The 26,111-nt window shown below is 49.0% G+C and overlaps 1 protein-coding gene across 1 annotated transcript in view; it reads left to right on the top strand.

The window, feature by feature from the left end:
• The first annotated feature begins 8,706 nt into the window (after window positions 1–8,706).
• Window positions 8,707–26,111, top strand: part of GDPD5 (glycerophosphodiester phosphodiesterase domain containing 5) — a 224,318-nt gene continuing 206,913 nt past the window's right edge. The window contains exon 1 of the mRNA XM_030469058.1: window positions 8,707–9,011. The gene's annotated coding sequence lies outside the window, so the exon portion shown is untranslated. The remainder of the gene's footprint in view (window positions 9,012–26,111) is intronic.

Below are 26,111 nucleotides of genomic sequence, written 5' to 3'. Positions count from 1 at the left end.
GAAACTGTTCTTTGATACCAAGAGGATGCACGGAAAGAGGTCTTGGGAATGCCACATGTTGCAGACTGGTTTGGGTTTGAACCTTAAAGGTCATCAAGCTCCAGGGACCCCTCCCACTGGACCAGGTTGCTCCAAACCCCATCCAGCCTGGCCTTCAACATTTCCAGGGATGCCTCCCTTCTCCAAACATCATTATGCAGATGCCAGATGTGGTTTTTCTGCTTACAACCTGTGGCTGTAGTCACCAGAGTGTTTGTAGTCACCAAATAAGTTTGCAGCCCAGAACCCCCCCCAGGTCCTGGGGGCATCAGCAGAAGCCCAGAAAGCATTGAGGGAGGGGATTCTCCCCCTCTGCTCTGCTCTGCTGAGACCCCACCTGGAGTCCTGTGTCCAGTTCTGGAGTTCCCAGCATCAGAAGGACACAGAGCTCCTGGAAGGTGTCCAGAGGAGCCACTGAAATGCTCAGAGGGCTGAGCAGCTCCCTGGGAAGCCAGGCTGAGGGATTGGGGTTGTTCAGCCTGGAGAAGAGGAGGCTCCCAGGGGAGCTCAGAGCAACCTTCCAATATCTGAAGGGGCTCCAAGAAAGCTGGGGGAGGGCTTTGGACACGGGGGGGTAGGGAGAGGAGAAGGGAACTGGGTTAAAAGTTGGAGAGAAAGGGGAGATTGAGGTTGGAGATGGGGAAGGAATTCTGGAATTTGAGGGTGGGGAGAGCCTGGAACAGGTTGAGAGAGTTGGGGGTGTTCAGTCTGGAGGAGAGAAGGCTCCAGGGAGCACTTGGAGCATCTTCCAGTGCCTGAAGGGGCTCCAGGAAAGCTGGGGAGGGACTTTGGACAAGGACCTGGAGGGATGGGATGAGGGGGAAGGGTTTCCAGCTGCAAGAGGGGAGATGGAGAGGAGATGGGAGGGAGAAATTCTTTGGTGTGAGGGTGCTGAGCCCCTGTCCCAGGTTGCCCAAGGAAGCTGTGGCTGCCCCATCCCTGGCAGTGTCTCAGCCCAGGCTGGATGGGGCTTGGAGCAACCTGGGCTGTGGGAGGGGTCCCTGCCCATGCAGGGGTTGGAACTGGAGGAGCTGGAAGGTCCCTTCCAACCCAACCCATTCCATGATTCTATGAACACATTTCCTGAGTGATGCCAGCTACAGATGACAGGAGGACAGGGAGTGAGACATCTGGTTTAAGTCCCTGCTCCTCAGCAGAGCTGGAAAGGGAGCCAGTTGTCCAGAATTGCATCCAAATATTTATTTCACTTTTCCACTGGTTGAACACAGCCATGAACATCTTGGGCACTCCCAGACCTTTGGTAATGAAGGCCAATGTGTGAGGCAACCTCAGGTTTTTGTACTAATGCCTATTTTTTTCCCACTGTAGCAAACCTGTATTTATTCTACACTTCATACAGAGCTGAGGGTTACAGATGGATTCATTACTTCCAATCCTGTATTGAATGTGGGGAAAAAAGGCCAGCAAAGAAAAGATTCAAAAGCTTGAGCTACAGGACTGAGATTTGCCACCAACTCAATGTTTGTCCTTGTCAAGTGGGATGTCTGCACAAGCTCCTACATCACTTCCCATCTCCTCTCCCTCCAGGAGCTTCCAGGTAGGCTGATCAGATCCCTATTTCTCCAACCAAGCTCTCTGAAGGGCTGGAGTGCCTGTCCAGGAGCTCTTTGCATCCGACCTTGCTCTGGAGCAAATTGCTTCAGAGGGAAAGGGGAGCAAAATCTTGGAGTTCCAAATCTTGGAACCCCTGGACAGACACAGACATTCCTGACCTTCCCACTGAACCATCATCCCATCCAAAACTCTTCCTGGCTCCTCCAGACCTTCTCAGCTTTTGGCAACCAGCCTCTCCCCTTCCTCTCTCCTTGTGTTGCCTCTTCACACATCTGAAGGCAACTGGTGCCTCCTACATCCCAGTGTCTGCCCCTTGCCAGCTTCACCTCCACTCTTTTTGGGAAGCAGAGCTGCTGTTTCTGAGTTTCTGGACTCACTCACTGGGAAAGTTCATCCTTGGCCACCCAGGAATGGATTTGGAGGATGGATGCAGAGAGTGGATGCTCCACGTGGGGAGCTGGGGTTGTGGTAGCCACCAGAACTGGTTCAACTTTGCCCAATTGTTCTCCTCTTGCCTGTTCAAAGACTCAGCTGCACCTTTCAGCTAGGAAAGAAGAGGAAATACCTTGTGTGACCCACCTGGCAACACGTTCAGCATTTATTTGTGTAAACCAGCTCATATTGAAATACCCTCCCTGCAGGAGAGGAGCACCCCCTTTGCAATAAGGACATCAAATGGGGAGGCTTCTGCTTCTGTTCATCACTTGGCCTGGTCGTTTCTCCTAAAACATCTAAAAAAAAAAAAAAATTAAGAAAGAAAATCCTCATTTGTCTTCTGAATTGACTTTGTTGTTGACTTCCAGCTGCTTGGTCTAAGTGAAGATGTGCTCAGGGCTAATTTTGTGCTGATGACAGGCCACAAAGTATTTTATTTTGACAGTGGGGAGGAGATGCAGGGCTCTGACTGTAATTCTCTTTCCCAAGCTGTTCCAGGAGAAAATTAGTCCTTTTTTTTTTTTTTTTTCATGACTGTTTAGACCACTGATACAGTCACAGTTTCTCCCCCATGCTGGAAGAATTTCAATGCAGTGATTAGAGCAGACCAAGGGTGGTTGGGACTTGATTTACCTGCAGTTATAATCCATGCCAGCAACTTTCCTCCTATTTAAATACATTCAGCTGATCTGGAAAGGTTGCTGCTGGTTTACCAACCCCAGAGCAGGCAAACACAGCTATTGTGCAAACAGGCAAACTGTTTCTTGACTTAGCAGACAAAAGGTATCTTGGTCTCTAGTTGCTGGGTAACATTAAAAATCCACATTTTCCCCCTCAATGATCTCTTCAGGGCTCCCAAACCCACCACTGCTCCTCCTGCAGGGATGGACACCTTGCATGGGTTGGGAAAAAAAAAGAAAAAAGGTGAAGGAGAGGTTGAAACACAGAGGATGTAACAGCAAAATAGCTCAGCAAGTTCTCCCTGCAAATGTTATCATGGCAAAATAATTGTGTCTAAGGAGAGGCTTGCAATCAACACCCTCCTCACACTCCTTAGAGGCACAAAGCCTGGGAGAAGGAGTTAGGAAAAAGCACTTTAATGAAAATATTTGCAGCACAAACACAGGAAAGCACCATTCTCCCTCCTGCTTGCCCTGCATTCCCTGAGTATTTGCAGGGGCAAAACAATAGCCTGTCCATTTCCACCCTTCCTTCCCCTCTCCCAAGCCTGCTCGGATGCTCTGGGGCTTGGGGGAAGCCACAACAGGGATTTACCTCCCTCCAGCTTCACTGCCAGGACAGACAGACAGACAGACAGAGATGTCTTGGCTCACTTCCTGCCAGATGTCTTCTAGATAAATTTGGCCTTGATTTTTTTTTTTATTTTATTTTCAATCAGGCTTCATTTTCTTCATTTTACAAACTGGAGATTAAATCATGAATCAGAGAATCTCAGACTGGATTGAGTTGGGTTGGAAGGGACCTTCAGGATCATCCCATTCCAACCCCCCTGCAGTGAGGAGGGACATCTCTCACCAGACCAGGTTATTCCAAGCCCCATCCAACCCTATTCCAAGCCCCAAATCAACTTGGCTTTGATTTATTTATTTTTTCTTTCCCTTAATCAGGCTTCATTTTCTTCATTTTACAAACTGGAGATTAAATCACAAATCAGAGAATCCCAAACTGGGTTGGGTTGGAAGGGACTTTCAGGATCATCCCATTCCAACCCCTCTGCAGTGAGCAGGAACACCTCTCACCAGACCAGGTTATTCCAAGCCCCATCCAACCTGGGCTGAGACATTTCCATGGAAGGGGTTCAGGTCTCCAAGCCTTGCTCCAAACCCTCCATCCAGATGTGTCACTGGTTACATCAGCATTTAATCAGCTGATCTTTTCTCTTCCCCAAAAAGCCAGCCAGGGAGGAATGTGCTGTGCTTTCACCATTCCCTGCCTTCTTTCCCAAACCTCCCTCTGCTTCCCTTCCCACCCTTGAGCACATCAGGAAACGCAGAAAAAAAACACCAGCCCCAAAATGCTCTGACACATCAAGGAGGAACGAGATGCACCCTGGAACCAAACCAGAGCCATGGCTGGGTCACCAGAAAAAATCAAGCAAAAGACTTCCCTGCTGTGAAACTGGAAGGGGGAAAAGGGGTTTTCTTCTGCCCAAAATCCCTGTTTTCTGGGAGGAAGGTAATAAGAGAATCCCAGAATGGTTTGGGTTGGATGGGACCTCTAAAGCTCACCTGGTCCAAGCAGTCAGCAGGAACATCTTCAACTCCATCAGGTTGCTCAGAGCCAACCTGACCTGGAATGTTTCCAGGGATGGGGCATCTCCCACCTCCCAGGGCAACCTGTGTTGTAAAACATCTGTGTTAGATGAAGTCTGAATATCCCCTCTTTGGTTAAAGCCATCACCCCTTGTCCTGTCACTGAAAACCCAACTAAAAATTCTGTTCCCATCTTTTTTAATTTTTGAAAGGCCCCAAGAAGGTCTCCCTGGAGCCTTCTCTTCTCTTGAACAACCCCAACTCTCTCAGCCTTTCCTATGATCATTCCATCACTCTGATAAATTACTTTTTCATAGAATCATAGAATTGTCTGGGTTGGAAGGGACCTCAGAGATCATCAAGTCCAACCCTTGATCCACTCCCCCCGTGGTTCCCAGCCCATGGCACTCAGTGCCACATCCAGGCTCTTTGGAAATAGCTCCAGACACAGAGAATCCACCCCTTCCCTGGGCAGCCCATTCCAATGCCTGATCACCCTCTCCAGAAAGAAATTCTTTCCAATCTCCAACCTAAACCTCCTCTGGCACAACTTGAGACCATGGCCTCTTGTCTTGCTGAGAGTTGCCTGGGAAAAGAGAGCAACCCCCCCCTGGCTCCAACCTCCTTTCAGGGAGTTGCAGAGAGTGATGAGGTTTCCCCTGAGCCTCCTCTTCTCCAGCCTCAACACCCCCAGCTCCCTCAGCCTCTCCTCACAGGATCTCTGCTGGATCCCTTCACCAGCCCACTTGCCTCCTTTGGACCTGCTCCAGCACCTCAAGCTCCTTCCTGAGGGGCTGAGGGGCCCAGAACTGGACACAGGACTCAAGCTGTGGCCTCCCCAGAGCTGAGCACAGGGGCAGAATCCCTTCCCTGGACCTGCTGGCCATGCTCTTCCTGATCCAGCCCAGGATGCCATTGGCCTTCTTGGCCACCTGGGCACACTCCTGGCTCCTCTTCAGCTTCCTGCCAATCCCAGCTCCCTTTCTGCCACTCTGTGCCCAGCCCGGAGCTCCCCATGGGGTTGTTGTGTTGAACCTCATCCCATTGGGATCAGCCCAACTCTCCAGTCTCTCCAGGTCTCTCTGCAGAGCCCTCCTGCCTTCCAGCTGATCCACACTCCCCCCAGCTTGGGGTCATCTGTGAATTTGCTGATGATGGACTCAATCCCCTCATCTAAATCCTCACTCAAGATATTAAACAGCACTGGGCCCAACACTGATCCCTGGCCAACTCTGGACCTGATGCTGTGGTTATGGACTGGTCGCTCCTCTCCCTCTCTTCCCACTCCTGCGGGAAGCTGCAGCATCTCCTTCATCCCCCCCTCCACCCCAAAAAAACAAAAAACAAACCATCATCTCCTTGAAGGCTTTGCACATGATGCCCTTCTGCATCACCAGATCTCCAGTCTCAAACAAACAAAAAAAAATCCTTTCTGAGGCAATTTTCTCTCTTTCCATAAGGGAAATGCTTTGGGGTGGGAAATCTGCCCATGCCTGAAACTCACCCATGGTTTGAAGCATCAGGGCTGAGCTGGGTCCTAATGGAGCAGCTTAAAAAGTGCTCCCATGCTGTGCCACTGGAGTAAGAAGGTTTTTAATGAGGTTTTTAGAGGTGCATCATTTTTTGAACCAAATTCAGATGCAGATATAACAGGGAGGACTGAGCCCAGCAGAAATCCCAACTCTGATGAAAGGAAAAGGTTTAAAACATCTCTGAGGATGCCAGGCTCTAAACAATGGGATCAGGAGCTTTGAAACAACTTGAAAACAACTTTTCCCCATCCAGAACTGCATCTGTTTTCCTAGAAGCTGCCTTGAAACCCAGATGAAATGTCTTTCTTTCTTTCCCTCAGCTGCTCCATGGTTTTTTTCCTTTTTTTTTTTTTTTTTTTTTTTTTTCTTGACACAGCAGAGCAGCCAAAGTGCTGCTCACAGTGGGGAAAGACAATCTCCCTGCTCCTCATTCTTCTCCTCACAGCTGCTTGGAGGTGGCTTGAAAAGAAAACCTTCCCCAAGCCTCCATCCCCAGCAGGAGCCTGTGTCAGATTCCCCAGGCCAAGTCAGGGAAATAATCCTGAAAATGTGCAAACTCTGGTCCTTTGCTGAGGCCTTTTTCCTCAGCAACTGGCTGGTGAAAAGCAAATCACTGGCTGATGTTAGGAGCAGCTGCAATGTTGCTGGAACCTGATGAGTTAGAAGAATATTTACTCCCAGTGCCAGAAGGAAATATTTTTCTCTCTGTGGTCTTACAAATGGCTGAAACCTCTCTGCTGAAATTAAAAGGACAGCAGTCTTAATCAGACACCCCAGAGTGTAAAATTCAACCCTGGTCTTTAAAACCTGCCAAAGCCACCAAGACCTAAGCTCATGGCTTTGTTTTTGCCCCAAAATACCTGCATCTGTCCCCAAACCCCCCCAGCACATCCACCCTCCAGCCTGTGAAAAAAAGCATCCTGAAATTCTTCAACAGACCCAGCAACCAGGCAGGGACTGAAATGTCCCCCCAGGATGGATTTTCTTCAGGATTTAGGATAATCACTGCTCTGAGGGGCTTTTGCAGGGCTGCAAGGAAAAAGGGTTTGGCAAACAGCTCCTGGGATTGCTGCCTGGACTCTGCTTCTCCTCTGCTGGGGGTGGGATTGTCATGTTGGATCAGTTATGTTATGTTATATTCTGTTTTTTTCTTGCCTCCAGGTAATTCATCTCTGCTGCTGGGTGCAGTTTTTTGGGTTATTTCTACTCCTTTTAGGGGAAAAATGGTTGCTAGTGAGCTGTTGGCTTTGTCTGGCTGGGTAAAGATGAGCTGCTGGCATCTGCCTTGCACTTGCTTGCTAAGTTGACAGTGAAATTTCTGCTTTTTGCACAGTTTAGACCATGCAGACCTCCAGGGTGGGCTCTGAGCACTGGGCAAGATGGTGGAAAATGGCCACTTTGCAGGAAAAAATAATAAAAAAAGCCCCATTGGTGAGGATTTTACCATCTTGCATCAAAACCTTCACACCAAGGATGCAGTTGGGTTTTGTCCCCAGGGCTGGGCAGCCCTGGACATCCTTTTCTCCTTGATTCATCCAAGCTGACACAGTGTAAAGAAAACAAATCCTGAGTGGGTGTGGACACCTCAAAAGATTCATCCTTCCCTTAAACAGCTACAACACAAAGAGCCTGCACCAGGATGCCCATGGATGAGGTCCATGGGTCTTGTCCTCCAATGCTTGGGAGAGCAGAATCTCCTCTAAGACCAAGTGCAGGTGATGAAAGAGGATGGAAAAGCAAAGAATGGGTGGGTTGGAAAAGGCAGATTTACAGGAGCAGGAAAAATCAGGAGGATGCAAAGCCCAAACCTGCACCTGATCTTTTTCATCCTCCTCCATCCACCCAAGTGGGAACAACTCTCTGTGGAAAACATCCTTCCTAGCAGGCTCTGGGACATGAGCCTTCCATAAAGATATCCATATAAATATCTGAGAAATAGAACTATAAATGATGTATTTTCTTTTCTGACCAGCTGCCAAATGGGGATTTACTGGTGCCCAGTTAACAGCAGCCCAGGGGATTTGGGGTCTAACTTCTGATGTCCTTTTTTTTAGGTACAACCCCTGTGCCTCTGGGGTTTTGATGTACATTTTGCTCCCCAGGAGGGACAATTTCCAGACACCCTGTTGAGAGGAGGAAGGTGGAGATGGTGTGTGATGGATATGGAAGTTAGAACAAGATGGGTGTTGGTCTCTGCTCCCAAGGAACAAGTAATAGGACAAGAGGAAACAGCCTCAAGTTGTGCCAGGGGAGGTTTAGGTTGGATATTTGGAACAATTTCTTCCTGGAAAGGGTTTTCAGTCCCTGTCCCAGGCTGCCCAGGGCAGTGGTGGAGTCCCCATCATTCCTGGAGGGATTTCCAAGCCCTGGAGCTGTGGTGCTGAGGCCATGGGGCAGTGGTGGCCTTGGCAGTGCTGGGTTCATGGTTGGACTGGATGATCTCAAAGGTCTTTTCCAACCAAAACGACTCAGTAATTCTGGGAAGTTGGGCATTTGCTGCCCTTCTGGGGCATTTTTCAACCCCCACAGCACAGTGTGATTCACCCTATGGCTTTCCCAACCCCTTTGCCTCACCCAGAACCAATTTTTGGGGCAGCACCACGAGAGATTCAAGGCTTTTCCTTCCAGTAGGAGTGCCCCAAGTTTTTCCCTTGGCCATGACACCCCCTTTCCCCCCCCCCCCCCCCCCAAACCCACCCCCCTGGCTCACCCCACCGCGGAGGGGTTTGTTGGCAGCCGGGCTCATCCTTTTAGGGACACCCCAAAAAAAGACAGACTGCAAGCTTTTAGGTGCAGCCTCCCTCCTCCTCCTCCTCCTCCTTTTTCTTCCTCCTCCTCCTCCTCCTCCATCCGCTCTCCGGGGCGGAGCCGCCCGCCCCAGCCCCCGCCCCGCACCCGGGAGCGGGTGGCGGAGCCGAGCCCGAGCCGTGCGGGGTTGCGGGGACAGGAACGGGGACAGGGACGGGGAGAGGGAAGCGGTGGAGTCACCTCCTTCCTTCCTTTCTTTCTTTTTTCCTTCCCTCCCGGCCCCTTCGCTGCCCCCATCCCACCCTCTGCCCAGGGATCGGCTTCGCTGCCGGGAGGGGAGATTTCTCTCGGGAGGGTCCCCCCCCGCCTCCGGGGCTTGGCGAGCTGGAGATTTGCCCAGTGACAGCAGGTAAAGGGGTGGACTGGGTGGACTGGGAGGAGGGGGTGACCTTGTGTATCCCTCACTGCCCTGCCTGACCGGGGTGGGGGGTGTAGGGTCCCCTTCTGGGGGGTGGGTGGGGGATGATGCTGAGGGTGGGTGAGGGTAAGGGGGCATGGGGTGTGTGACATGTACCAGGTTTAACCCCCAAAAGGTGCTGTGTTGTCCAAAAAGGTGTTTTTTTTCCCCCAAAAGGTGTTGCCTTATGCTTTCTTTGCCCTCTGTGCCCCCCTTTCCCCTCCCTGCTCCAACATGTCCCTTCCCCTGTGGATAACCTGGCTGAGAGCATCCCAAGCAAAGTTGGGATGTGATGGGGTGGGGGTTATAGGTAGGCACCCATATGGGGAGAGGTTCCAGGATACCCCTTTGGGTCTCCAGGACCCCTCCTGTGTCCAGTTACCAAGGTAGAAGATCCAGCCACCCCTTTTCCTTCTTCAGACCCTACTTGTTTGAGAGGTCACACTTCATTTTTATCCCCCTCCCCTCAAAAGAATGGTTTCTGCAGTATCCTGCAGCCCCAGGGATTGTCCTGAGCTTTAAAATCCTGAGGCAGCAAAACCCCAAGAGGGATTTATTGCCAGTTACCCACCCTGAGCTGGAGGAGCACCTTGCACCCATCCAGCACCCAAGGTCTCCTAGCACCCTCTGAGGATGGGATAGGGCTGATCTGCATGGCTTTTGGGGACATTCCCCAGGAGCAAAGCTTTGTGTTGAGGACCCCAAATTCCTTGCTACAGGACTGAGAAGAGAGGGTGGATGTGGAAGGTGAATTTGTCCTGATGCTTGGCAAAGAAACAGCTCGGAAAAAAGAGTAATTCAGGAAGAAGAGGTGGGAAGGGGGGGATGGTGGAAATCTCCTTGCTGTTTTATTACAGCTCTCTCCCAAGTCCTGTGTATTCACTGCCTAGAAAACTGGGCGTTGTGGAGTTGCAGTGGAAATGTGAGCTTTTCCCTGGAAAAGCTCTGGGGTTGCAATTCCTGGTGTTGGAAGCTGTGAAATTTCACCCTGGCGAGCTGGAAATGGGGATTCTTCAGCCAGAAAAAAAACAAAAAACCAAAAAAAACAACCCAAAAAACCCAAAACCCAACCCCAAACAAACTGACTTTGTCAACCTCACCATGGGTTTTCAGGGGTGGGTCCATCCAGCCACTCTTATTACTTGTAATCCTGTTGGCTTAAGGGTTATTTTGGGGTTGGAAAGGGATTACGGAGAGACGATGGGAATAGGAATGGCCACGCTGCCTGTGGAACTTAAAAAGAAAAATAATAAAAAACCTGAATTATGGTTCTCCTCGCTGGCTCTTTGTCCCTGTATGATGGAAAACAAGTGCTGGCTCAGGAAACCCAGAGAGGTTTTTTTTTTTCCTGTTAGAAAGTTGGGCTGTGCATGGAGAATGTTAACCTGGCCACGCCGTTGGGATGCTGTGATCTCCTCTCTGCTGCCAGGGAATTTAAGACTGTTGCTTATTAGCAAAAGTTAGACTGGTGATTATTTCTAAAGAGTTGTTTTGGGTTTGGTTTTTATTTTTAAGGGGGAAAAGCTTATCCTTCTTCTTTTCTTTTAAACTGCCAGCTTGCACTTGGCAGGAGGGACTCTGGAGTAAGTGGCTTTCCTGCCTCACATTTTTGCCTGGCATGTCTGTTTTATGTTCACCCATCATCAGATTGCTAGGGAAAACAATCCATTAATACATTACACAACCTTTATCCACCTGAGCAGGGATGCATCCTGCATTCTTAAAGCTTTTTTGAAGGGATTTTCCTCCCTCAAACCTCAGAGCATCTTCACACCGGTGGCCCAGAATATTCAGCTGCAGAATATTTCCCCCTACTTGAGAAGATGCTTTTCAGCAGCAAAGCTCAGCTCTGCTTTGAGGCAGAGTTAATTTTAGAGTGGGTGTCTCTTTCAAGCTGTACTTTTTTCCTATTAAATAAGCATGTTCTGCACGTTACCAATCGTCCCTGCAGTGAATTCAGAACTCGAAGGCGAAGCATGACTGATGTTTGTCTTGTGAGTTGACAATGAGCAGCACAAAGAAAATGAGTTCTGGTGCAATCAATTTCTTTGCTGTCGGGTTGTAGATGTGGAAGCTGCAGGCTTGGAATTAATGAGAAAGACTTTAGGTTTTTTAGCTTTTTTTTAGTTTTTTTTTTAGCAAATCCCTCTGATGAACCTGGAAGGTTCCGTGGAAGTACTGAACCACCTGCCCAAAGGGTATTTGTAGCACTTTTAGCCATCAAGTGCCCCAAATCTGATCTCAAGTAGAATGGTTTGGGTTGGAAGGGATCTTAAAGATCATCTGGTTCCAAAACCCCTACCATGGGTCCCACTAAACCAGGTTGCTCCAAGCTCCATCCAACCAGGCCTTCAACACTTCCAGGGATGGAAGTACCAACATTTAAATTTCCCTGGTGTTTCACAGTGCCCAAATCAGTACATTTAGGGTTTTTTGGGGGTTTTTCTAATGGTCACCTTGTGGTTGAGGTCAAGATGATGCTAGCAGATGGCTCCATTCACTTTGTTCTTTGCTTTGAAGCACTTTGATGCTCACAGGTGGTGGAAGATGGATCTGGGTTTAACAGGCACACCTGGGAGAAGGGGGAATATTTCCTTGAATTCACTTTGTGAGTCTTCCCCAGAGTGAAGATAAAAGGGAATGGTTGCACCTTTGAAACCCTCATGACGTCGGTGCAGGGGCTTTGGGTGTGAAGGTGTTCTGGCTAAAAATCCCCAGTGTTGGGTTGGATGTGGATGGGCACTTAGGGCTCCACCTGGAAGCAATTTCCTTACAAAGATGAATTGTAGGAAGATAAATCCCCTGGAGGCTGAAGCTGGTCTGAAACCCCTTTATCTTGAGAAGATGTGATCCTGAGAAGCCACCCTTCTGTCCCAAAGCCCTGTAAGGAGATGCTTTGCACCTCCTTGCTGATGCTGATGGGCTCCACCTGGCAGGAATTTGGCTGTGGCCATAAAGAGATTTTCCTGAAGCTCTGGCAGCTGATCAATTTGCTTTGTGGAGACTAAATGATGGGGGAAAAAAATGCAGAAAAATAACCACTGCTGTTGGTGTGAGCTGCCTGGACCTGCTTTGGGTTTTGCTGGTGCCAACTGGAGCTGTTGTGGGGTGAGTGGTGACTCTCAGCTTGGTGTTTGCTCCCCAAAATCACTGCACAGAGCTGGCTGGGAAGTTTATTCCTTCTGCTCAGGAGAGGGCAGTGTCACCCAAACCAGCTGCATCCTTAACCATGCTAAAATACCCATGGAGATGATGACAGCTTCTGCCCACCCAGGGCTCCAGCAGGGTCTTGTTGGGGTGTGCATGAGGGCCCTGGCACATCATTTCCTCTCCTTTCTTCCCCAAGTGAAATTTTCCTTTTTTAGCTTTCCCTGAGCCTGAGCTGGGGTTTAGGAGACCTTTGATGCAATGTTGTAAACATGATGGAAGGGAAAAAAAAAAGGATTTTAAAGCCTGTTTATAGCAGTTGCTTGTGCCTGCCAGCCCCTTGATAAACAACGATTAGATACAGAGATTTAATGTTGTTTCTTGACTTTCCTAAAAAAAAAAAACAAACAACAAAACACCCAAAAGCTTCACACTGGTGTTTGGCTTTTTCTGCTTTTTTTTTTTCCTCTTAACCACTGTCATCCCTCCACTTCCTCCAAAAATACCCAGAGATACTGGCAGGACAAGAATATTTGGTTAAATCGTCTGTCATTGCTCAATAACCTGGAGAGAGAAAATAAAAAAGAAGCCTTATTTTTGTATGGATTTAAATGTTTGCATAAGGTTCCTGCCAAGGAGTGGTTTCAAGGTACAGAGTGTTCCCCTGAAGGGTGTTCAAACAAGGACCTTCTTGGGTGGCAACTGGAGATTTTTCCCTGCTCCTGCCTATCTCCATGAATCCTGAATCCATTCCATCCTGGGATTCAGCTCTGTCTCTTTTACCCACCTGGTAGAGCAGGATCAGCTTTATGAAAAAAAATGGTTTTTATGGGACTATTCTATTTTTTTTTTTTTTTTAAATGGGATTTCTGATCCTGGTCTTGCTGGATCAGCAGTGTTCACCCCTTTTTCCTGCTGGATGGGGATAGAAGGGAGGGAAATAGCATCTCACTTGGGGTGATGAAGAAATCTGGACACTGATTCCATCCCCTGGCTCCCACATCCCTACAGAGTCCTGCTGGTGCCTGATCTCTTCCTTGAAAATAGCTTGTGCTGGTTTTAATGGGATTCCTTAGTCATAACAAAATTAAATCCTCCTCCTGAGTCCTCCTCCTCTTCTCTATCCCCTGTGTCCTCTGCATCATCAGCTGCTCAGGGGATTGGGTTTTCTGGGGACCAGGTCCAAGCTGCTGGATCCTGGAGGTCTTGGGGGTACCAGACTGGAAGTTGAGGCTTTTTTTGTCTGGGAATGCTCAAAAGGATCTGTTTCACTTTCAGATTTGCCATGTGGCACTGTGCTAAAGCAGCTTTTCTCCTGCACTTTTCCCCTTAAAAGCCAGAATTTATTTATTTTAAATCCCATCGTTTCCCTTAAAACTCTGTAGTGACTCAGACAACCTCTTTCCAAAGTTCTGCTCCTTGCCTTTTGTTTCCCTTTCCTTCTGGATGAGCTGAAAGCAAAATTCCCCCTCTCCACCCCCCAGCTTGAGCTGAGATGCACAGGACAGAAATATTCTGCTTTTAGCAGCCCTGAGCTTCACGTTTGCTCAGGTTGCTTGGGGAAAGCCCCAGACTTCAACAGCCCAAGATGAAGAGCAGAATTGCCTTTAAAAAAAGCTATTTTGGGTCCAGCATTTCAGATATTATGGGTTGGCTGCACCTCCCAACACTGGAGCCACAATATTGGGTTGGCACTTGGGCCACTTCCTTTGTTGTGAGGAAGCTCTTGGGTTGATGCTCATACATCAGATTTCCTGAGGCTGAAATGAAGTCAATGCTGCTGCAAAATCTCAACAAAACAAATAAAATTAATTTCTTTTTGAGAGGTAGAGGTGGCTGCAGCCATGTGGGGAGCAGCTGGGGCTTTGCACCCAAGTGGGTGCTTGGTGGGGTGTTGCACGATGCTCCAGGAGGTTGTTTTTTGGGAAGCATGGCTAATCCAGCAGGAGCTTGGAGAGGATTTGAGGCTTGAGCTGAGGCTTTTTCTTCTTCTAAATTTCCTAGAATTTTACCACAAGGGCAAAAATCTGGGAGCAAGGGGTAGGCTTGGCCCATCCAAGGTGTCCCTTGGGTATGACCCCATCTGAAAGCTGTGCCCTGGCTGGGTTAGCTCTTTCCTGAGCAAAACCTTGGAGGGATGGTGGGAAAACTGGGATTTATTCAGGATCCTTTCAGTCCCTTGGTTGTGCCCAGTGTGGCTCCATCAGGCTGCCAAGGGGCAAGGTGGGGCTGGGGGCTTCCCAGGTGCTACTGGTGCCCAAATCCTGGCTCTGGGATGGATAAAGAAGGTTTAGGTTTGTTCAGAGAGTTTTACCCTGGTGGTGAGGTCACCCTGTGGTATTTTGGGTGGATTTGGTTGTGTGTGTGTTTGGCTTTTTGAGGGTTTAGGGTGGGTTTTTGGTTTGTTTTTTTTTTTTTTTGGCAAGAGGTTATTAATGCATTCCTTTGGATTCAAGTGTTTCTTGTCTGTCTCAGCTGTTGGTGTAGAAAGGAGCCATCCATCTCTTTGAGCTTTCTTTGGAGACAAAAAAAAGGCTTTTTGGGGAGAAAAAGTGGGGATTCAAAACCTGTGTTTTTCTTTCTTACCCACCTACTCTCTTGGGTGAAGAAGCCCCTTAAAGAAGTTTCTTGAGGCTGTCAAGTGGGTGATGTTTTGTAGGCAGCTGCCTGATCCAGTAGTGATTATGTTTGCAGGTATTGTGGGATTTTTGGTGTCAATCTCCCTTGCTAATTATTCCTGCATCACCTCAAGGAGACTTTAAACCATCAGTCAAGCAGTTGGAAACCCAGCAAACAGGGAGGGCTTTGTATCCTGGGCTGAGTGTCCAGGCAGAAATCCAGCTGTTGGATTTGCTCTGTTTCTCTTTTGGGGTTGGGATTTCTCCATCCATGGCCATCAGGAGTCCTTGGTCTCTTGGGATGGTTTGTGAGGAGCTCTGGAATTTGCTTGAGAGGTAAGGTGAGACCTGTGGCTTCTCAAAATACCTATTTTTAGGTACATTCCTGTTCACGTGCAGTTCATATTCCTCATGCAGGATTGCTCTGCACTCAGGACACTCAACTTGGAAGCCCTGAAGCCCTGTGGATATTAAAATGCTCACCAAAAAAAAAAAATATAATTATATATTATGCTCACGTTTTGGGTCTTAAAAACTCCTAAACCATTTGCAACATTGCACTTGATGCTCTGCAAACATGTAGTGATGTGTGGCTCTTATTTTCGGGGTGGGTTACCCCCCTTGCTTCTGTTTTCCTTTGGGCAAAGAGCTGGTGTCTGGCAGCCTGCGAGCTCCTGGCAGAAGCTGGGAGGCAGAATCTGTGTTAAAAACCAAGCAGCTAAACTCGTGTTTAGCTCTGAGTTAATCAGTGAAATGCAGAGTGCTTGCAGTCCTCCTTCAAAGCCTAATTTAAAGTGCAAGGTTGACAGCTCAGCTGGAGATACTTTCCCTTATCACGAGTGTTCCCTAAATCCGTCTCCCGACGGATTTTTTTGTTTGGATCTCCAGGCTCTGGCTCTCCAGAGGGTTCTGCGTTCAAGGAATGCAGCGTGTTTGTGGGTAGGACAGCTTGTAGATGTTAAAATGTTCATGTAGCTGGGAGGAAAGTGGGTTCTGGTGTCTCTGAAGCCGCCAGGCAAGGTCACACAGCTGCGGAGCCGCGCGGTGCCGAAACACCAACCCTGCAGCTTCAACTTGGGTTGTTTTGCTTTGCAAAGGAAAATAAAACTGTTTGTGGGTTTCTAGTGATAGGGCCACTGTCCTTGAGAACAGGGGCTGGATGAAGGCCAGCATTCGAGGAGGAGTTTTCCCTTGTGTTTGGGCCTAGGCAAGTGTCAGCCGTGCAATGTGATGTGGTTTGGGCTTTGGTCCTGAGCTTTCATGGGGGTGCAAAGAGTAATGTGAGGAGTGAGGAGCTTAAAACTTGCGCTGGGGTCTGCTAAAGCTCTGGAGGTGGAAGGGATTGCAATAGGATTTGGGTGCCTTTTGTGGAGAAAATTCCTATAAATGCCCTCTGAAGAGGATGGGCATCTTTCCTGCTGTTGCAGGAGCTGTGGTGGAGGAGGGAATCTGTTCAGCTCCCTGGGTGCTGTCATCAGGGCCAACACGTGTAACTCAGGAGCCTTGAAAAAATTAATATTTATAGAAACAGAATGATTTGAGTTGGAAGAGACCTTGACAATGATTTCATTGCAAGCCCTGGATGGGCAGGGAGCCCTCCCACAGCCCAGGTTGCTCCAAGCCCCATCCAACCTGGGCTGAGACACTGCCAGGGATGGGGCGGCCACAGCTTCTCTGGAAGTTCCAATCTGGAGGTTGATTCTCCAGCCTGGCCCAGGGTCTCACCACCCTCACAGGAAAGATTTTCTTCCTAAGAAGCATTCCTAAGGTCAGCATTTGAGGAAGAGTTTTTCCTTGTGCTTGGCCTTAGGCAACGTGATGTGGTTTGGGCTCTGGTCCTGAGCTTGCATGGGGGTGCAAAGAGTAACGTGAGGAGTGAGGAGCTTAAAACTTGCTCTGGGGTCTGCTAAAGCTCTGGAGGTGGAAGGGATTGACACAGGGTTTGGGTGCCTTTAGTGCAGAAAATTCCTATAAATGCCCTCTGAAGAGGTTGGGCATCTCTCCTGCTGTTGCAGGAGCTGTGGTGGAGGAGGGAATCTGTTCAGCTCCCTGGGTGCTGTCATCAGGGCCAACACGTGTAACTCAGGAGCCTTGAAAAAATTAATATTTATAGAAACAGAATGATTTGAGTTGGAAGAGACCTTGACAATGATTTCATTCCAGCCCCTGGATGGGCAGGGAGCCCTCCCACAGCCCAGGTTGCTCCAAGCCCCATCCAACCTGGGCTGAGACACTGCCAGGGATGGGGCAGCCACAGCTTCCTTGGACAACCTGGGACAGGGGCTCAGCACCCTCAAATTCAAGAATTTCTTCTTAATGTTCAAACTAAATCTCCCCTCTTTCAGTTAAAAGCCATTACCCCTTCATCCTATCACTCCATGCCCTTGTCCAAAGTCCCTCCCCTGCTTTCCTGGAGTCCCTTCAGTCACTGGAAGATGCTCCAAGGTCTCCCTGGATCCTTCTCTTCTTCAGGCTGAACACCCCCAACTCTCTCAGCCTGGCTCCAGAGCTGCTCCATCCCTCTGAGCATACCCAGACATGGGATGCAAGCTGTTGATCTTGAGTGCAAGGTCAAGTCATGGAGTTTTGGGTTTTTATCCTTCAAAACCTGCTCTGTTGGGCTCTGTTATTCATCTCCAGCTCCACCCAAATCCTGCTGCAGGTTGGAAGTGCAGCTGATCAGGGGTCACCTCTGCGGAGGTGTTACAAACAGCTTGCCTGCTGCACTCCATCTGCCAGGATGGGAAAGCTGCTCCTCAAATCATCCTTGGCTGACTCCCAGCATCCTGGGAAGCCTTCATGGTGCTGGTGACCTGTCCCAGTGTCACATGGAGCAGGGTGATGGATGCCTCAGCTGGTGGATGAGTTCTTCTGGAATGGGAGGTGTTGAGGACAGGGGTGGTGTGGTTAATAGCAAAGGCTGGATTGGAGCCCAAGACCTGAAGGCTGAGGTTCCTGCTGGGCTGAAAAATGCCTTGTGGTTTTTTTATCAGCTTGGTGTGCTAAATACCTGTGTTTACAGTGGGGATGAGCACAGATCCTATGAGGAGAGGCTGAGGGAGCTGGGGGTGTTGAGGCTGGAGAAGAGGAGGCTCAGGGGAGACCTCATCACTCTCTGCAACTCCCGGAAAGGAGGTTGGAGCCAGGGGGGGGTTGGGCTCTTTTCCCAGGCAACTCTCAGCAAGACAAGAGGCCATGGTCTCAAGTTGTGCCAGGGGAGGTTTAGGTTGGAGATTGGAAAGAATTTCTTTCTGGAGAGGGTGATCAGGCATTGGAATGGGCTGCCCAGGGAAGGGGTGGATTCTCCGTGTCTGGAGCTATTTCCAAAGAGCCTGGATGTGGCACTGAGTGCCATGGGCTGGGAACTGCAGCAGTAGTGGTTCAAGGGTTGGACTTGGTGATCTCAGAGGTCCCTTCCAACCCAGCGAATTCTATGATTCTATGATTCTATGATGTGACTGGGAATTTGTTGGGAAGCTATAACCTGATGCCCAGGCTTTCCCAGACATGTCCCTGCAGTGGACATGCTCTAAAAGCAGAAGAGGTTTAAACCAAAGGGGGTCCTTTTTTTAGGTCCTCCTATATTTTTAGGTCCTCCTGTTTTTTTAGCTTCCAGCTTGTAGTATTAAAACCCATTCCTTGAGAGTCCTTAAATCCAAGAGTCCTTAAATCCAAGCTTCTGGGGTACCTTGTTGTGCTGAGGGAACCTACAGGAAGGCTGCAGAGGGACTTTTCATAAGGGTGTCCAGCAACAGGACAAGGGGAAATGGTTTTAAACTGGAGGAAAAGAGGTTTAGACTGGATCTTAGAAAGTTCTTCAGTAGGAGGGTGGTGAGACTCCGGAACAAATTGCCCAGAATTGACCCGATGAGACCATCACTTGTGGTCTCCTGGCTTCTTCCCCCTTGAGCTCAGGGCAAACATTGACTTTTTCTGCATTTATCTCAATGTTGTAGCTCAGCTGGTTGTTTCCTGGAGGCTTGGATCCAGCTCCCTGGCTTCAGACCTGGCATCTGCTCTGCTCCCCTCCTTGAGCAATCTGAGGGGGGGAAACGTGGGGTGAGGAGCAGGGGAGCCCCTGAGGTCACAAATCCCAGAGCCAAAAGCTGAGGTGTCTGTCCCCTGGGATTTCTGCACCTTCCTTTTCCAGGCATTCCCGTGCTCCCCCACTATCTCTGCTGATATTTGCCAGGGTGATAAGGGAAGCTCTGTAAGGAGGGTGCTCTGGGGCTGATAAAACCCTTTGAGGGTAAAAGCTGCTCCAGCTGGGAGCTTATCAGCACCACTCCAACCACCAGCAAGGCTTGGAGAGATGGGGGTGGTTTGGGTCTTTTAGTACAGAAACATCCAAAGAGGAATTGTGCTGCTCTGTAAGTCCCTTTCATATTTTTTTTATTTTATTTTTTTTCTCTTTAATATGTAAAATGGACAATTTGGGGAATGAGGCTTGTAAAGAGGTCAAGCATGAGTCTGAAATGGAGCCAGGTGGTTGCTGGGTTGGATGGTTGCATGAATTGTTTGGTTTTTTGGGTTTTTTTTGGTGTTTAATGAAGGTGGTAGGTGGGCTCAACATGGCTTGAATTAAATTGAGGGCTCTACCTCCTCACTTGGCTTGGAGAAAAAGCTCCTGGTGCTTTTTTGTGGCTGCTGAATGGGTTCTCCAAAATGAGTTGATGCTCTTTTAGGGCACTGACTCCTGCAAGGATGGTGAAAAGATGGGGTGAAGCTGCTCATGGGTGCATTGGTGTAAACCTGGGCCAGGAATTGCCTGGTTTCCAACTTGATTTGGAAAAATGTGGCTCCCAGGAGCTCCAGTGCTTTGCCTGAATGCACCAAGATGAGTGGGGAGGCTCTGGATGTTTCTTGTCCTCCTCAGATTTGGGCAGCTGAGTCCATGCTTGTGCATCCTCTTGGGATGTGCATCCTTGGGACATCTCCATCCTCTTGGGATATGCAATTTGGAGCCTTCTCCAGTGGATTGGTGCCCAGAGCTTCTCTCTAACAACGTGAATAGAATTTATTTCTTTGTGCTGAACTCCCCAAGAGGGAGATGTGGTGGTAGCTGCTTTACAGGAGAGGGGGGTGGTCAGAACAACTGCTTAAAATGTTCCTTTTTGGATAAGGAAATGAAAATGTTCATCTCCAGCCTCTGCAAATGCTCCTTCCCCAGGAGGGATGGAGCTTGGAGGTTGAAAGGAGACAGCCTGGAACAAATCAAGAAGCAGGGAAACTCTTTCTTTGGCTGATCCTCCTAGGAGGTAGAACCAGAATGGGAAGGCATTTCCCTTGTTTGCTTCCCTGTTATTTTTCATGATTGCTGCTAATAATGCCACAAATGTCCAGAAAATCATGGGCAAGGAGGTGTTGGCTGTGGCAGAAAGGTCCCTCTCAGATGCTCTCCTCTTGGGTCCCTTTTGTTAGAAACACAGGACAAATCAGTCCTGGTTGTTGCCATGTGTCATGCTCTTAAAGGCTTTATTTCTATCCCAGTTTTAGAATAATTTTATTTGGTTTTCTTTTGTGCTGATCATAGAATCCCAGAATGGTTTGGGTAGGAAGGGACCTCAAAGATCACCCAGTTCCCAATCCCATCCATGCCCAGGGACCCCTCCCACAGCCCAGGTTGCTCCAAGCCCCATCCAAGCTGGGCTGAGACACTGCCAGGGATGGGGCAGCCACAGCTTCCTTGGGCAACCTGGGACAGGGGCTTACCTCATCCTTCCAAGGATGTCATCTCAGTCTCCCCTTTTCCTGTTTAAAACCATTACCTCTTGTCCCACCCCTCCATGTCCATGTCCAAAGTCCCTCCCCAGCTTTCCTGGAGCCCCTTCAGGCACTGGAAGATGCTCCAAGGTCTCTCTGGAGTCTTCTCTTCTCCAGGCTAAACATCCCCAACTCTCTCCCCCTGGCTCCAGAGCTGCTCCAACTTTCTGAGCATCTCCATTGCCTCCTCTGGACTTGCTCCAACACCTCCATCTCCTTCTTGTGCTGGGGGCTCCACGATGGAACCCAACTCTTGCCATGGGGTCTCCCCAGAGTGGAGCATCCCCTCCCTTGCCCTGCTTTCCATGCTGCTGGGGATGCAGCCCAGGACATGGTTGGTTTCTGGGCTGCCAACACCTATTCCCAGCTCATTTTGATCTTCTCATCACCCAACATCTCCAAGCCCTTCTCCTCAGGGCTGCTGCCCATCCATTCTCCACCCAACCTGTAGTTCCCCCTGGGATTGCCATGCCCCAATCTGCAGGGTTCTGGGCAAGGGTTTTCCACAGTGCCCTGCAAAAAAGTCTGGTTTGAACCAACTGGTGGCATGGTAGGAGATGGAGGAGGGAACTGGGACTTCTCAAGAGCACTTTGCATGCTCCAGGGTTTCTGCTGGCTGAGCCAAGATGAATCTGAGGAGCATCAGCCCTGGCTGTGCTTTGGGCAGTCTGAGCTGTTGGTAGATGTGGCTTTGGATGGCTGTGGGAGCACAAGCTCCTTGCTGTCACCTGGACAAGGTCAGAGTGACCATCTGCTTCCCAAATGGGGTGGTTGGGTGCCCTTTTTCAGCACAGAGTTGCCTGCTGCTCAGCTGTGTAATCAGCTAATGGGATTTAATCCAGCATCCGACGTTGGGAACTCAGCTTTGTCACAGCAACCTCAAAAAGCCAGAGGTAAAATAAGTGGAAATCTGTGTTCCTGAGGCTATCCAGTTCCAGTCCCTTGTGGAGCAAAGCCATCTGATTTCCTCCCATAATTGATACACTGATCATTATCTCAGAATTGACTCAAAATGTGGTGAAGCTGAGGAGAAGGAGCATCTCTCAGTGCTTATTAAAGCTCAAACACCTCTGCTTGAGGCAACGTCTCCTGTGAAATTTCTCTCCTTTAAATACCACAGCCAGGAAACACAAACCAGCCTCCTGCAGCCAGGAGGAAAGGTGGTGGCAGTGATTTCAGGTTCTCTTTTTTTACCTGCCTTGCTGCTAACTGGATCCTTGGTCCATTTCAAATTTTTTAGAAGTTTTCTTCTTCTTGTTGGATGTGAAAGGCAAAAGTGGTGGAGCCTGGGCTTGGATCTAAGAGGAAATCAGCAAGTGGTGGGAGGAGGAGGCAGCAAGCACAGCTCAAATGTTGTGTGGAAATCATCTCACTTCTGAGCTTTTGGGATCTGGAATCAAACTGGGACCTCTCTGCCCAATTTATTTGCTTATGGGGCTTTATCTCCCAAATCTTCATTAGAATCCGTGTGGTAATTGCTTCCAAAAACTTCTGGTGTCCCAGGAGGAGCATCTGGTGGAGGGGAATGCTCTTGTCTGAGTTTCATGGGACAGCTGTGGGCTTCACATCCTCCTTGGACATGTCTTGGATCATCCCTGGTTGTCTCCTGCTGGCTGCTGCCCTAAAACTTCCTGCACTGCCTGAAGCTGCTGAGATGTTCTGCTCCCAACTTGGCCATTTTTGGTGGTGGATCCTGTATAGAAAAAAAGAATCATTTTGGTTGGAAAAGACCTTGAAGATCATTAAGCCCAACCATGTCCAGGTGGCCAAGGCCACCACTAAGCCGTGTCTTTAACTACCACATCTACATGGTTTTTAAATCCCTCCAAGGATGATGATTTAAACTCTTCCCTGGGGAGGTTGGATTCCAAAAGGCTGTCTATTTTTTTGGCTGGGAAGGTAGGAGATAAATATTGCCTGAGACACTCGTGGCTGTCAGCTCTACAGAGCCAGCTCTTGGAGAGGGGTGTGAGTAAAACCCTCTTACATCTCGTGCACCATCAGGTTTAATCCTTGCTAAATGGCAGAGCTGTCAAGAAAAAAACCATTGGGCTGAGGCAACGTGGCTGTTATTAAAAAACAAACAGAGCTGCAAGTGGCTGAGCTCTGAAATCATTTGTGCTGTGGCTGTTTTGTGAGTGGATTTAACAGGGACTGCAGAGCTGTCTGGATGCCCTCCAGGGCCCATTGCCAGGTGGGAGATTTGGGAATTTGGGAAGCAGGTAGCTACCTGCCAGTGGGGAAGGTCTGGTGTGCCAGCAGAAATAAAACCTCTCCTTGTCATGAAACACGAGGGCTGCGCTGTGTGGTGGCTGGAGTCCTGGAAGAGACCAGCAGCTCGTCGAGCTTCAGGAGCAAGAATGGCTCCTCCCGCTACATTTGGTGGAGAATGCGGGCAACATACAGACATCTAAAGAAGCAGCAGTGTGAGGAACTGGCAACAGGAACATTATCCCTGATTTGAAAAAGTGCCTGGGCTAACACTCTCCCTGAAAGGTATCAAGCTCTTTGGATTGGAAACCCCTGAACAGAGGGAAGCCAAGATAAGGATTCTCTCTTTGGAAACCCCTGAGCAGAGGGAAGGAAGCCAGGAGGATGAAATCCCATGGGATGGAATCCCACGAAGGAACCAGAAACCCATGATCCTGTAATCAGTGTTAAGGAAAGAAAAAAAAAAAAAAAAAAAAAAAAAAAAGGGGCGGGGAAATGTAGAGAGACATTGTCAACCAGGTGACTTGAGTTGCCGAAGAGTGGGTGTGAGTCCACCTGTGCCTGATTAGGACAGGCCCCTATTGGGCATGAGCAAGACCAGGGGGCCAATAAAGGTGGGACACACACCCATAGAAGGGACCTCAGCTCACTCTGGTGCGAGGCATGGAGAGGCCAGCAGCTCGTTGAGCCTCTGGAGCAAGAAAGGCTCTTCCTGCTATGCTTCTACCCTGGAAGTGCTGTGTGGTGGCTGGAGTCCTGGAAGAGACCAGCAGCTCGTCGAGCTTCAGGAGCAAGAATGGCTCCTCCCGCTACAGGGCTGCATTGAAATGATTTTTTTAGAGTTGAAAGAAATCAGGGTTTGAGCTTCTCACTTTTGGTGTTTCAAATGATGGACAAAGTAGGACTTGGCACTTCTCTTGCTTTTGTAGAAGTGGAAAATGCTGAAGGATCTCAGCATCCTGAGCTTAGTTGGAGCGCTTTAGGCCATAGCCTCCTTGGGTGCTCTTGGGTGCTTGAGGTTGAAGCAAGCCCATAGGGTGCTTCAGTTTTGTTCTTTTACACTTCAGCTGGGGCACAAAGTGTCTGTGCTTAAGAAACATTTGGTTTGGTTGGTTAGTTAGTTAGTTTGTTTGGGTTTTTTTTTCCTTTTCTCCTGCTAGAAATTTGCAGAACATGGGGATTTGACTGGAAGGATGAACAGGGCTTGGCTGAGTGCACCACCCCACAAAGATGGCTGGACCTTGATTTCCTTCCTAAAAGCCAGACCTTTCCCTGGTCATGCTGGGGTTTGCTTTGAGCCTCATGGGATCTTAGGAAGGAACCTTCAAGCTCCTCTAGTTCCAAATCTCATCCATGGGCAGGGACCCCTCCCACAGCCCAGGTTGCTCCAAGCCCCATCCAACCTGGGCTGAGACACTGCCAGGGATGGGGCAGCCACAGCTTCCTTGGGCACCAGGGACAGGGGCTCAGCACCCTCAAATGAAAAAGTTTCTTATTTGGAAAGGGAATTTCAGCCCAGGTCTCTCACTTCTTTGCTAAACAGACTTTTGTACAAAAGCTGGGGAGTGCTTCTCTGGTGAGGTTTATTTTGAAGAAACAGGAATGTTGCTCAGAGTCCTTAAACCCATTATCACAGAATCCCAGACTGGTTTGGGTTGGAAGGGACCTTCCAGCACCTCCAGTTCCAACCCCTGCATGGGCAGGGAGCCCTCCCACAGCCCAGGTTGCTCCAAGCCCCATCCAACCTGGGCTGAGACACTGCCAGGGATGGGGCAGCCACAGCTTCCTTGGGCAACCTGGGACAGGGGCTCAGCACCCTCAAATTCAAGAATTTTTCCCAAATATTTAATCTGAATCTTCCCTCATTCAGTCTGAAACCATTCCCTCTCCTCCTGTCACTCCATGCCCTTACAAAAAGTCCCTCTCCAGCTTTCTTGTTGGCTCCTGCAGGTTTCCATCAGAGGGATGGGATTTTGGGTGGTGATGGTTCAGGTTGAGATATGAGAGAGGGCCTGGAAAATTCCGTGTAGGACACATTGGCTCCAATATTCCAGTTTTTTGCCTTGTTACAAGAATAACCTCAGCATTTTGTCAGTGTTTCCCCTGGGCAGGGATACAGATCCTCTGGATGACTCTGGCCACTAGAAATGGAGTATGAGGGATGGGATAAGAAAAGGGAATCTGAAACAATTTTCCTCCCTTCCCTTTTGCTTTCAAACAGTGCAACAACCAAATGATGAATGCTTAATTTATGTTTTTTATTTTATTTCATTTTTTTTTTGGGGGGGGGGGGTAGTCTAGTGATGGGTGATAACTAAATACCAGGAATACTTTCAGCTTGGGATGCAACCTGCCAAAAATATCTGGGGAGCTCTGAGGGGGTTGGGACTTGGCAAAGAGCTCTTGTTCATTTTATCCCAAGCGTGCCAATGGGCTGAGTTTGCAGAACATTTTTGGAACCAGTGGGGTGTGAAATGGGAAAACATCCCTGCTGTGGTGGCAGTGACATGGGGGCTGTTTTGTCACCTTGTGGGATGCTGACTGTGGTGTGTTCTGTACCTAGAAACCATTCCTTCAACATTGCTGATATTGACTTTGATATTTGTGGTGCCCTGGGAATAGACTGTGAATGGTTTTGGTTGGAAAAAACCTTAAAAATCATCCAGTCCAACCAGTAATCCAGCACTGCCAAGGCCACCAAAAAATCCATGGCCTTCAGCATCACATCTCCAGGGCTTTGAAATCCCTCCAGAGATGGGGACTCCAGCCTGGGCCAAGGTCTGACAACCCTTTCCAGGAAGAAATTGTTCCCATTATCCAACCTAAACCTCCCCTGGCACAACTTGGGGACATTTCTTGTTCTATCACTTGTTCCTTGGGAGAAGAGACTGACACCTCCTGGTTCCAACCTCCTTTCAGGGAGTTGTAGAGTCTCCCTTATGCCTCCTTTTCTCCAGGGTGAACACCCCCTTAAAACAAAAAAAACCCCAAAACCCAACCAACCCAAACCTCAGCTTTCCACTGGTGTTCTCAGGGTGATCTTTGGGTTGGTCTTAAACCTTTCATGGTGCTTATTCACCCAAAATATCCTCTCCACGAGAGGTGGGAACCCTCATAGTGTTGGCAAAAGAGTGGTGTTCAGGCTAAACATGGGTCTTTTTTTTTAGGGCCAGCTCAAAGCAGTTTGAGTCAAACCCAGAATAAAGTAAAAACAGGTTTAATCAATGAGAATTTGAATATTTGAATACCCTCATCCTGCCCAACCTTGGCAAGCCCAATTCTTGCTGAGCAGAAGCTGCTCACCTGGTGCTCC

The sequence above is a fragment of the Calypte anna genome, chromosome 1 (genome assembly GCF_003957555.1).
Source record: "Calypte anna isolate BGI_N300 chromosome 1, bCalAnn1_v1.p, whole genome shotgun sequence".
In the NCBI taxonomy this organism is placed as follows: domain Eukaryota; kingdom Metazoa; phylum Chordata; class Aves; order Apodiformes; family Trochilidae; genus Calypte; species Calypte anna.
This window is presented reverse-complemented; position numbering and strand designations above follow the sequence as displayed.